Genomic DNA, 12,536 nt, shown 5'->3' with positions numbered 1-12,536 from the left:
GGGACGGGTATGTCGGTTCAGCCACGTGCAACAGACCCTGACGTCAGAACAGTAACCCGCCGCAGCACGTGCCAACACCACTGGGTCATTATTCTAACCCTTTGGATAACATGATCGTTGCGGCGTCACGATTGGCGTCTCTCCCAGTTGATGGTGAGTCGCCGACGGCGGTTGAGACACGGAGGGCTAGAGAGCTTCTTCAGACGGCACTGACTCAGCAGCAGGCTTATTCTTACAGTCGTGATAGGATTCATTCCACCCCTCGCTTGAGTCGGAGTTATAGCAGACGTATTGATGAGCTGGCGGTGTCAAGCAGTGGACGGAATCGTAACCCGCCCTGCGGACATAACCCGGCGGGCGGTGGCATTGATGCTCGGAATGTGAAGGATCAAGGGAGAGCCCGTCGAGAGGCCGAGTTAGCGGCACAGTATGTGGCCCGTCAACCTACTCCGGTTCGTCCTACCACCTCCATGGAGCCAGGTGTAACCTTTAGAAATTTGGGTGTGCCATGCTTAGTACCGGATCTATGTAATGAGTGTCTGCCCAAGGATTTCAAAGGTCCTCGCAAGGTGCCTAACTATAGAGCCGATTTAAGTCCTGAGGCATGTATTGAGAGTTATGAGATGGCCATGGAATTGCTAGATGTCAGCGAGGCTGCATGTGCTAAATATTCCCCCTTAATGTTGGAGGGAACGGCCCGTACTTGGTTGAAAGGACTCCCTACTAATTCCATCGGGTCATGGGCCGAGTTAAAAGCCCGATGCATCTAGAACTTCAAGGATACATGTAAATAGCCCATGTAAATTGTGGATCTGGCCTCCTGTGTTCAAGAAGAAGGTGAGTCAACAACCCATTGGTTCCGCCAGGTCTCAGCAATCTTGCACTCATCAGATCACATCAATGCCGACTTAGCAGTGTTGATGTTGGAGAACAATTGTCGTTTCACGCCCTTAAAGCAGAAACTAGGGCGGCTCAGACGCCACTACAATGACATGGGGATGCTCATCGCGGCTCTGGTTAAGTATGCTGACTCTGATAGTACCAAGGACCCCGAGTCTGATGACGAAAAGCTGGGGAAGGGAAGGAAGAGCAGCAATGGCAAGGGACAGCAGCATAACCCGGCGAACCAGGGAGGCAATGGTAAGCGCAAGGCTGATAATAGTTTTGAATTTGTGGCTAACACCAATGCACAGAATAATAGTCAGCATTGCAAGGGTAAACCTCCCCCACGGGTCAGAGGATCCGGTATCAATCTTGAACAGATGTTAAATCAGCCCTGCCCAAGACATGGTACGAGGGGAGGACCATCCGGGCACCGCTGGAAGGATTGTAACATTATGAAAGAGCACAAGAATTCCAATCTTTTTCATGACAGTCATGGGCCAGGTTGCAGTTCAGGATCCGGCTCTCACAGTCCGGGTTATTGCGGTGGCGGTTCTAACTCTGGATTCCAAGGAAATCAAGGTAATCACAGCAACCAGGGTGGATACAACCAGTAGAGTAATCAGGGGGGTCAACAGCAGCAGTCTGGTTATCAGAGCAACCCAAAGCAGTTGAATAGTGGACAATATCATGTCTTCACCACTAGCTTATGTAAGCGTGACCTGAAGCTTCATAAGAGGGCAGTTAATGCCGTTGAGCCGGCGGTTCCCCGTTACTTGCGCTGGTTTGAACAGCCCATTGTGTGGAGTCGGGATGATCACCCACCCCGGGTAGATAATCCGGGACACTTGGCTTTGGTGGTTGCGCCTCAGGTTGGAGGGTATAAGTTTACTAAGGTACTCATGGACGGTGGAAGCAGCATCAATATCCTTTATTATAAAACCTTCCGTCGCATGGGGTTGACTGATAAAAATCTTAAGTCGTCAAACACTGTTTTCCATGGCATGGTGCCTAGTAAGTCAGCATATCCAGTTGGTAAGATAGCTTTGGAAGTTGTTTTCAGAGATGATCATGACTCTAGGTCAGACATGTTGACCTTTGAAGTGGTCAAGATCCACAACCCATATCATGCTCTGTTTGGACGGCCAGCTTATGCCAAGTTCATGGCGCGTCCTTGCTACGTGTATCTGCAGCTTAAGATGCCGGGTCACAAGGGAACTATTACAGTGCATGGAAGTCGCAAGATAGCTTTGAAATGTGAAGAAGGTGATGCGGCCTATGCTGAGTTAGTTTGTGCAAGGCAGGAGTTAAAATTTTACAAGGACAATGTTGATCCGGCAGATATGACATCTTTGAAAAATCCAACTACAAAGCATGATCCGGTTTTAAATTTTAAATCAGCAGATGATACCAAGATGGTTGATTTTTTCCCTGGCGATTCATCCAAGCAGTTCAACATCAGTGCTAATCTGGATCCGAAATAGGAAAGCACGCTCATCGAGTTCATCCGTGAGAACCGAGACATCTTTGCATGGAAGCCTTCAGACTTGCCGGGTGTATCAAGAGAACTCACTTAGCACACTCTTAATATTTATCCAAAATTTAAGCCAGTCAAATAGTTTCTTCGCCATTTTAATGAGGAGAGACGGAAGGCCATCACAGAGGAAGTAGCCCGGCTCTTGGCAGCTGGGTTTATCATTGAAGTTATCCATCCTGAGTGGTTGTCTAACCCAGTGCTGGTACTTAAGAAGAAAGACACTTGGCATATGTGTGTGGACTACACGGATTTGAACAAGGCTTGTTCGGCTGATCCTTTTGCTCTCCCTCGTATTGATCAGATTATTGATGCTACAGCAGGTTGTGAGCATCTGAGTTTTTTGGATGCTTATTCTGGTTATCATCAGATCAAGATGGCAGTTAAGGACTAGGAGAAGACAACTTTCACCTAAAACCCCGGGTTATCCTACCTTTTTAAGTAAGCCACTCCGCCCATGTAATCCTGGAAAGACCCGTCGAACGTTTGACAAGTGAATCTTACACAGACCCTGAACTTGTCAAAGTTAAAATGACGATTGGTTAATGTGAGGTCCATCTTATAATGTTTGTAAAACGGCTTAACTTAGTGGCCTGGCAGCCCATGAAAAACCTCGTTTAGGGCCTGGCAGCCCATGAAAATCCTCGCTTCTCGTTTGTTTTCATTCAACAGATTCTTTCTTTTTGAGGTTTATTTGATAAGACATATAAAGTTTGATTGTAAATCACTAGTGTTTATTAACTTGGCCTGGCTTTTGACTATAAGTCGCCAGTATGAGATAACATCTGGTGTTTATTAACCCGGCCTAGTTTCCGACTATAAGTTGCCAGTATGAAATAAAGCTAATATCAGGTTTTTATTAACCCAGTCCGACTTTGTTCATAAGCCGGCAATCTCTGATAATTACCAGTGTTCGAAATCTTGGGTTATCGCCCTTATTGCACTGGCTTCGTAAACCAACAAGTGTGATCAAATATCACAGGTATGACATATTTTTAATCATATATGATTATCATTCAGTCCAGGCTTGTTTATAAATTATGATAGTTTCTATTGGGGAATTATAACCCGTCCAACGGTAAACCGCCAGGACACTTTTCATTTGTTGTATGCAGGAACAAACTTAGAATTGATAATATCATAAATCATATATGGTATATTTTCGCATAACGGACAAATAGTATCATGAACAGCAAAATATGCACGATGGCATAGCAGAATAAAAGTTTGAACCTAGCCTATCACAAGGCGCTTGGTGCCCAAAAGGATGATTGTTTTTAAGTCTCGCAATCAGTAGGTGATAAACCGGCCCCGGTTCATGAATCTTGGCCTGGCTGACTTGACAGTTGCAATTCATCCCTTGCCGGTTCGTCTTCCTCCTCCACTGTTTGGAAGTGGGGTTTGGACCAGTCAAATCCACGCAAGGCGACGAATTCAGCTTCGTCATCAATCAGATCAGATGGATCAATATCAGGGGCGAAAGTGTGCTTATGAATGGGTGGAATTAAATCCATCACTTTATATGAAGGCGTCAGCATCTTCTGGTTATCTGCATCATAACTCGGCTGATAATTGGTGAGGTTGGTCTCTTCGGCAATGATTGTTGCATGTGGGCGAATCTCTTTGACACAAGCATCAAAGTCTTGTTGGTCAAAAGAAGTTCCATCTTCCTTGAGACTAGGATACCCGCTAGCTACATCTGCCAGGTCTAGTTCCGGTACCCAAGCTTTGGCACGACTTAAGGTTGTTACAGCTCCGCCTCTAGCACAAACCGTTTGATTTCTTGAAATCTTGTGGGTAAGATGGAAAACTTCTTCAAGACATCACTTAACATATTTGGTCCTTGATTCGTTGGAGAAATAGTAGCAAGGGTCCGCTGAGCTCCAGTGTACAATTGCTCAACCAAAGTATAAACCACCTTGAGTTTCACCAATGTGTCTCGGCTAAGGTTGCTGCTCCTGGGACCTGAAAGAAAAAAGTGCAAAGATTGGTTAAGTGGCGACTTACAGTATGATGACAAATACTTACACTGGATAAATAACAAGGTGACTTACCAAAGATTGCAGAAACCATCTGAGGCACATAGTTCTTTAAACCGGTGAGTTCAGTGGTAACTTCATCCACAGCCGCCTCTACTTTCTCAGCATGCTCAATCAAGGCAGTCTTTTCCTTAGCCCATGCCTCTTTGTCCGCAGTAAAACCGATCTTCAATTTTTCGGCTTCACACACACTAAACTGAAATTTTGATTCAGCCTTGTTGGTCTTAGTTTCCTGAGCCGCCAGCTGGGTCTTGGCCTCGGCCAATTGATTTTCCAGTTATGTGGTCATAGCCTGCATACATCATAAGTTCGTTATGTTTCATGGTGGATTACAAAATACAAGTCCCAAGTGTTTTGCAAGCAACAACACTTGGCACTTGGGGGCTAATGTTTGTCAAAGCAATTTTTCAAAGGAATCGGCTCTTTCTAAAAGTCCCAAGTGCTTTGCAAGCAATAACACTTGGCACTTGGGGGCTAATGCATATTGCTTGTTTTCTTTCTAAGGATGAGCCGATGTGCTATTGACAGTCCCAGCCGACTCATGAGGGATATGCAGTTAAGTTTTATTCTTTTACATAATGATTAATAGGACTGTCTCATTCATATTGATTAAGCCGACCCTTGGGGACTACAAATGCAAAGTTATGCTATCATCAGCATATGGTTTAAGTTTTTAAACCGGACTCGGAGGGAGTCTAGGGCAGAAGCTTGTCAATATTTTAAGTCTACAAATTATTCAAGTTTATCATAATCAGAAGACTTGGTGGCTGGCAGCATATAGATATAAGCCAGATGACATACCTCATACTTCTGGTGCATTTGCTTAACCATTTCAATGTCCAAGTCACGGCCGGAATGCACTTGACTGACATAGACAGATAAAACTTCACTAACACTCAGGTGAGCATAGTGGGAGACATCAAACCTCACTTTTTGCCTTTCCATGACTTCTTGTTTGGCAGAGTGTCTCGCTAGTACAGTTGGATCCCTCGGTTCAATGAATCTGTTGCCAGTGATTAAAACGTCATCACCATGAGTCTCTGGTGGGTTAGCTGAGCTTCACGGTTCAATACTTGATGGATCAATTGCGGTTTCATCAATAGATGGCTCAGGTATTTCAGGTTGAGCATTGGGAGCAGGATCTTCTGGCTGGTCAGGATGTTCTGGTACAACGGTTGTTTGGTCCGGTTCAGTGGCTTTCGGACCCTCGGCCGGCTTTGACACCTTCATTTTCTTGTTGGGCTTTGCTTGACCGCTAAAAAAAGTTTGGACAAAATCAGCATAATGATAAATATATAAGGGTACAGAAGAAAGATATTTATTATTACCCAGGGGCAGTCTTGAAAGCCGGCAGTTGAGTCTGCGATGATCGCCAGAGGAGGAATGGGAAATCTCCTGCAAGGATGGAATCAAAATTGAGTGATTAATGAAAGTAACTCGCTGGTAAATACAAGGGTTAAGGTTAAAAAGAACCTCATTTTGGCATTTCCTAGGAGTGTTCGGTAAGCCGGAGGATAAATTGTCATCTCCACCGGTGCGGGTCTGACGGCGTCTCTCATGTTGCTGTCGTTTTAAGAGAAAATGAGGATCTGAATAAGCCAAGGGGTGTGAAAACCTTACTTTCCGGGTTACCCGCTGAAGTTTCTGCCTTGGTAAATGTTCTGAGTCGGAGGAAATAGTAGTTACCTCTTCTTCGACTGCTTGGCTGGCTCCCGTGTCATCCTGGCAATAGTCAGTGTCAATAAGGTTGTTAAAAACAAGCCAAGATAATCAAGGGCTACCTCCGACTCAGAGGCATCATCCAGCTTCAGCAATTCAGAGGCGCTTGGTTTCTTTCTAGACCTCCTACCGGTCTTTTTGGCGGCTCTCGCAACAGCTTTAGCCTTTTTGGCGGCCTCATGGTCATATTTGGCCTTCCAGAAGTCAGATTTAGCCTGTGGAAGGATAACATATTTTGAGTTCATGCAATGTTTAAGTGCCGAAGGAAAAGAAATCAAAAGATTTACCTCTGGCGTCGGGTTAAGCTTGCAGAAAGGATTCAATCCCACTTTGCTGCAGTCTTCATATTTGCTATTTACCTGCGTGGTTGCCATCTCAAAAGATGCCTTCTTCAGTAAGTCGAAGAGAGATATGGCGTAAGGGATCATATGTTCCTCTGGTATATGTACACATCAAGCCGGATCGGCTGCTTAAGGGTATGATCCGACATGCGACCCAACAGCGGATTAATTTGACTCCAGTTAAGTCGTTTCCTAGCAAAGCTTGAATTTTTATGATGGTAGGGACAAGTTTCTTGCGTTCGGCGGTGGTAAGTTTATTAGGGAGTTGGTACTTTGAGTCGAGATGCTCAGGCCGATAACCCAGCAACGGATTTTCATCAGACGGCGAGATATCTTTGTAGTAGAACCATGTTTGGTTCCAGTCTTTGGGATGGCTTGGCAGAGCTACTTGAGGGAAAATGACATCTCGTCTGCGTTGAATTGAAATCCCGGCAAGTTCCAAGATGAGCCCATTTGTGAACTTGTTCTGCCGGTTCAAGTAAAAATACTCTCTGAAAAGCTCAACACTAGGCTCTTCTTGAAGGTATACCTCACAAATGACTTCGAAGTTACAGATGTTTGATATGGAATTGGGTCCAATGTCTTGCGGATGGAGTATGAAGGAGTGTAGGATATCTTTGAAGAATTTAGAGCCGGGTGACGAGCAGCCCCGGTTCATATGATCAGTAAATACGATAACTTCACCGTCCTTAGGCTAAGGTTTCTCTTCGCCCGGGTCAGGAACACGGTAAGGCATCACGCTCTTATCTGGCAAATATCCAACGGTGACAAAATCCTTCGAGGTGCTCTCAGTGACTATGGAGGGAACCCAATTGTAGGTCGTGATTGTTTTGGGCAGCATGGTGAAAGGACAACCTAAAAGATAGGAAATAATTTACCGGCTTAAGATGTTTGATAAAATTGCAAGTTAACAAGTACAGTGCATGTTCAGAATGGCGGCTTAAGCAAGGGCTAACGATATATGAACTAACAATAAACCAGCAGAATAAGCCGTCATGATTAAAGACATTCAAGATCTACCAAGGCTATAATTTGCTAAGTGTTAGGACAAACAAGTTCCATAGGTTGAGGCTACAAATTCAGATCTACCGTTGTTCAGAAAAGAAAATAAACTCGAAACCTACAGAGGCAACAATGGAAAAGTAGAGGTGCCCTATAAGAGATCTGTGGCGATGAAGATATATTCTAATGTCAGAAACAGGTGCTAAAACTACTACCACGCGAAGATTCATGTGGTTTTCGGATCTAGTCCATGGATTAAAACAAAGAGAAGGAAGAGCGGTGACGAACATCGATGAACACCGATGAAACCTAATGGCAGATCTATGGCGAAAGAAGGAATGGCTTACTGATGTTGTTGAGGTAGCGGAGTGGCACTGCGGTTCTCTAGTCTGATAAGGGTGATGCAGCGGCCGGAGTTGAGGTCGAGGACAAAGGTTGATGGCGGCGGAGCTCGTGCGAGTCGATACGTCGCGAGGAGGAAGAAGGCGAGAAGGAAAAGGGGAGGAATGGAAGGTGATTCCGTGGCCCTATTTATAGGCCTGGAAGTACAAATGGCTGGCACGGGAATCAAGGAACAGTAAAATGGTAAGTGTTGGCACGGGCACATCGATTTTTGGAGAGTCAGGAAAGAAAAAGATTTATTACGATTTGGATTCTATATAGCATTAATTACAAGTGACGTCAAGTTGGGTTATCGCAACTTTCGGATGCGACGTCATGGTGGGTTACAATTCTTCACAATAAGAGGAGGAAGGATTTTTCTAAGTGTTGAAGATTGACATGAACAAGTTCAAATCAACCTGGGGCCTAATGTTGGGGATATAACTATTAGGTATGACCTGCCCAGGAGGGGCCGGGTCATCCCTATGGCAATTCATCTCAATGAAGCCCAAGAGTATATGGCGGTTCATGGATAAGCTTGGTAGAGGGCCCAAATTCGAAGGCGGCTTATGTCCCACGGATATAAACCACCATGTATGTAGACTTGTTTTGTAAGATAGGAAAGAAAGGTCACCGAGTCGGATACGTTGTATAAGCCGGCCGGGACTCTGTAGGCCGCGGGGCGTTAACCCGTGTATATAAGGGGACGACCCAGCAGCATCTTAGGGCAAGAAAGAACAGATCGAGAGCTGGGCCAAGCATATTCGCTCCCTGCTCATCGAAACCATAGCAATACCACCTACAACTGGACTAGGCTTTTACCTTCACCAGTATAAACTCCTCGTGTCCTTTGCGCTGATTACCCCTTTAGGCAAACCTCATCGCGATGGCTCCATGACTAAGTCCTCACACTAGGACATCTGCCGTGACAATTCCACGACAGGAGGCATAAAGACTAGTCTTACGGGTTAATTCCCATGTATATGGGGGAACTGGGATCATTAAGTTGACCCCAAATGAACTTGGGGTTTTGGATGATTTTACACTACTCTGTTACACGGGTGCGTGATCCCTTGGCTAGCAACTCATCAAATTCATCGCATTCATCCTCATCGGCAACATCGTCGACACCCATTACCCTTCTCTTCCCATACATCGCAAAATGGTAGTTCTTATGCAAGGGGTCTTCCACAAAGAAAATTTGGGTAGCATCGCTGGCAAGAATGAATGTGTCCGCATGATATGCCATCATTGTCCTGTTAACGCAGGTCTTCCTGTACTCATCAATCCTTACCTCACCAAGAGGGATCCATGCGCACCTGAATAATGCCACCTTAACTTTCACATAGTCAAGCTCCCAAATCTCTTTCATGGTTCCATAGTATACCCTTTTGTCAGCTTCATTTATAGTCATGCATTCTATTTAGACAGAGTTGTTCTGATACGAGGTCTTCTAATCACGTTCCTCGGTGTAGAACATGTATGCATTTATGTCATATGCTTGGTACGTCAACACCGTAGGTGATGGCTTTTGTGCCAACCACATAGCAATGTCATCGATGGATCCTTGTGCCAAACGATTCTTCAGCCATTGGGCGTAGTTCTTAGTGTGCTCCTTCATCTCCACATCTGATGAAGGCACCATTGGTAAGAAGCTTTGGCGTATCTCCGCCAAGTGTTCTTTGGCTTAAGCGATTAGAACTTGGTTGTTAAGGAGTAACGTCAAATGGGCTTTCTCTGCCAATTCTCCGAGTGCAGCCATTTGCGTGCTACCAAGGACCGGCTTACCTTTCAGCCTTCCCTCGTGGCGAGAGAGGGGTAAACCTATAGGTCTTTCTTTCATGTATTTGGTGCAAAACTCAACCACCTCCTCCATGGTATAACCTTGTAGGATGCTTGCCTCTGGATGGTTTCGGTTCCGACAAAAGTGCTTCACTATTCCCATGGACCGCTTGAAGGGATACATGTTGCGATGGACCATGACATCAAAGAATGACGGTGGGAAAAACATCTCTAGGTTGGAAAATATTCTTGCAATATCATCTTGCATATGATCCAACTCTTCAGGATTTACAACTTTCTGCCATAGTTGGTTGAATAAATCACAGAGGTCAATGAGTGTGTTTCTTATATCTTTGTCCATCAGATTCCTGATGGCCACCGGGAGGATTTGTGTCAACATTATGTGGCAATCATGTGAATTCATGTGTCACAACTTCATTTTACCTGAGCCCACATCCACGAGACTTCTAATGTTTGCGCAGTAGGAAGAAGGTGTCTTAACTAATAACAAATAGGTGAAGAACTGTGTTGCTTCTTTTGTACTGAAATTGTAACTCTGGCGAGCTTTGATGAATTTGTCATTATCTTCTGCTTCACTATTGCATTTTGATTGATCGGCAAGCATACCGAGCCGTGAACCGTCACCATCCTTTATTTTACCTTTAATCTTGAGCAGAGTACCAAGGATGCTTTCACATACTTTCTTCTCTACATGCATGACATCGATGCAGTGACATACACGTAGAATCTCCCGGTAAGGTAATTTCCAGAACACCGATTTCTTCTTAAAGACTTGACCCTTGGGTGTTTGTTTCACCGTCAAAGGGTGGTTCTTGCAAAGCACAACATTAATTGTTTTAGCCATGTTGTGGACCACCTCCCCATCATAGGGTCTTGGGCCGGCACATGCCTTTGCCGTACCATCAAATTCAACTTTCATCTTTCGGTATGGGTGATTTTTCCGTAAGAACCTACGATGACGCAAATACATTGTTTTGCGTGAGTTGGGAAGTCTTCTGCTAGCTGTCTTATACATGCATGTGTCACACCCTACATCTCCCTTTATTTTCTGCCCCGTTGTGTTACCTAATGCCAGCATATCTTGAATGGTGTGCACCAGCATCGTATGTAGATCAAAAATCTCCTTTCTGTAAGCATCATAACATTTTATAGTAGGCGCATCTATATACACTGTCAACAGTTCTTCTACCAGTAGCTGAAAGTAAATGTCGATGTCATTTCCAGGTTGCTTCGGGCCTTGGATAATCATTGACATCGTAATGTATTTTTTCTTCATACACAACCAAGGAGCTAGGTTATATATGCACAGAAGCACCAGCCAATTGCTGTGATTGGTGCTCATATCGCCAAAAGGATTCATCCCGTCTGTACACTCCCCGAGCCTTATATTTCTAGGATCTTGGCAAATTTTTTAAAAGTTTTTTCGATTAATTCCCACTAAGCCCCATCTTTCGGGTGCCTCATAAACCTATCCGCAATTCTCTCATCATGATTCCACCGCAACCTCTTTGCCTCTCTAGGGTTTGCAAACAAACGCCTCAACCTTGGAATTAAAGGCAAGTACCAAACAACCCTGAACGGGATTCCTGTCTTGATCTCGTCATCCAATTTGTACTTGTCCTTTGCTCTCCTGCACTTGTATCATGCATGCTTGCATGTGGGACATGCACGCAAATCTTTGTACTCACCATGGTACAATATACAATAATTCACACAAGCGTGTATCTTCTGTACTTCAAGTTCCAATGGGCAAACAATTTTCTTCGCTTCATTCATGCTTCTAGGGAGCACATTGTCTTCCTGAAGAATTTCTTTGAAAATACCTAACATCTCTGTGAAGCCCTTGTTTGATAGACCGTTTGTTGCTTCAAATATAAGAAGCGCCAGGGTGGCACTCAACCCGGAGTATTTCTTTTTGCAACCTGGATACAATTCTTTCTTGGAGTCCGCATCAATGGTTGGCAGATCCTTGTACCCAATCATATCCTTTTTGGGCCCTTAAAATCTGCAATCATAGAAGCAAAATCTGGAATATCAAGATTGTCGTCATCTGCGTCGATGTCTTGGTTTTCAAGTGGGCGTTTCGGCTTTCCGGTGTTCCATTGGTAGCTTGACGCCTCTGCCCCGATGTTAGATTCAACATCCATGTGACACTGATCGGGGTTTGGCATCTCGCTGCCCTGGGTATCTTCATCCATGACCTCCTCATCACCGTGTCTGGTCCAACGTGTATATCCATCCATGAATCCCCTAGAGACTAAGTGCATCAGGACATCTGCATGTTCATGTGACTATATTGGCACAATCAGTACATGGACACATGATGTAATCCGCATCACCAATTCTCCTCTTTGTACTTTCAGCCAAATTCATGAACTCTGTCACGCCACTGATAAAATCTGCGGTTTTCCGATTCTTCATCCATCGAGATCGTTCCATCTGCAGCAGACGAGTGGTAATTAAAAACAAAACAACAACATTAATACATGGATTAACTGCTGCCCAAAGATGCGTGCATAAATCACAAGGTTTTACTTTAATAATTACTAAGGGCGCTCCATGTTGTTATCCAGACGTGCAATCACAAAAATTAATGGCCGGTTAATTTGCATGCAGAGTACTAGTACGACACTACCCTTAGGAATTGAATACCTTAATTAAGCCACTCACAAAAAGAATACCTTAATTAATTAGCCACGCGGCGACCTCCACCCAGTAGACAGACAAGTGCGACGCAGCAGCACGCTGAGACCACAGGGGCGAGGAGCAAAGCTTAGTGCGGCTGCTGCCTGAAGTTCAACCTCCACTATCCTGCCATCGACCGTGATGGGTGTG

This window comes from Triticum urartu, chromosome 6A, assembly GCF_056163025.1.
Source record: "Triticum urartu cultivar PI428250 chromosome 6A, HENAU_Tu73, whole genome shotgun sequence".
Classification (NCBI taxonomy): Eukaryota; Viridiplantae; Streptophyta; class Magnoliopsida; order Poales; family Poaceae; genus Triticum; species Triticum urartu.
The sequence above is the reverse complement of the archived record's forward strand: the minus strand, read 5'-3'. Positions refer to the sequence as shown.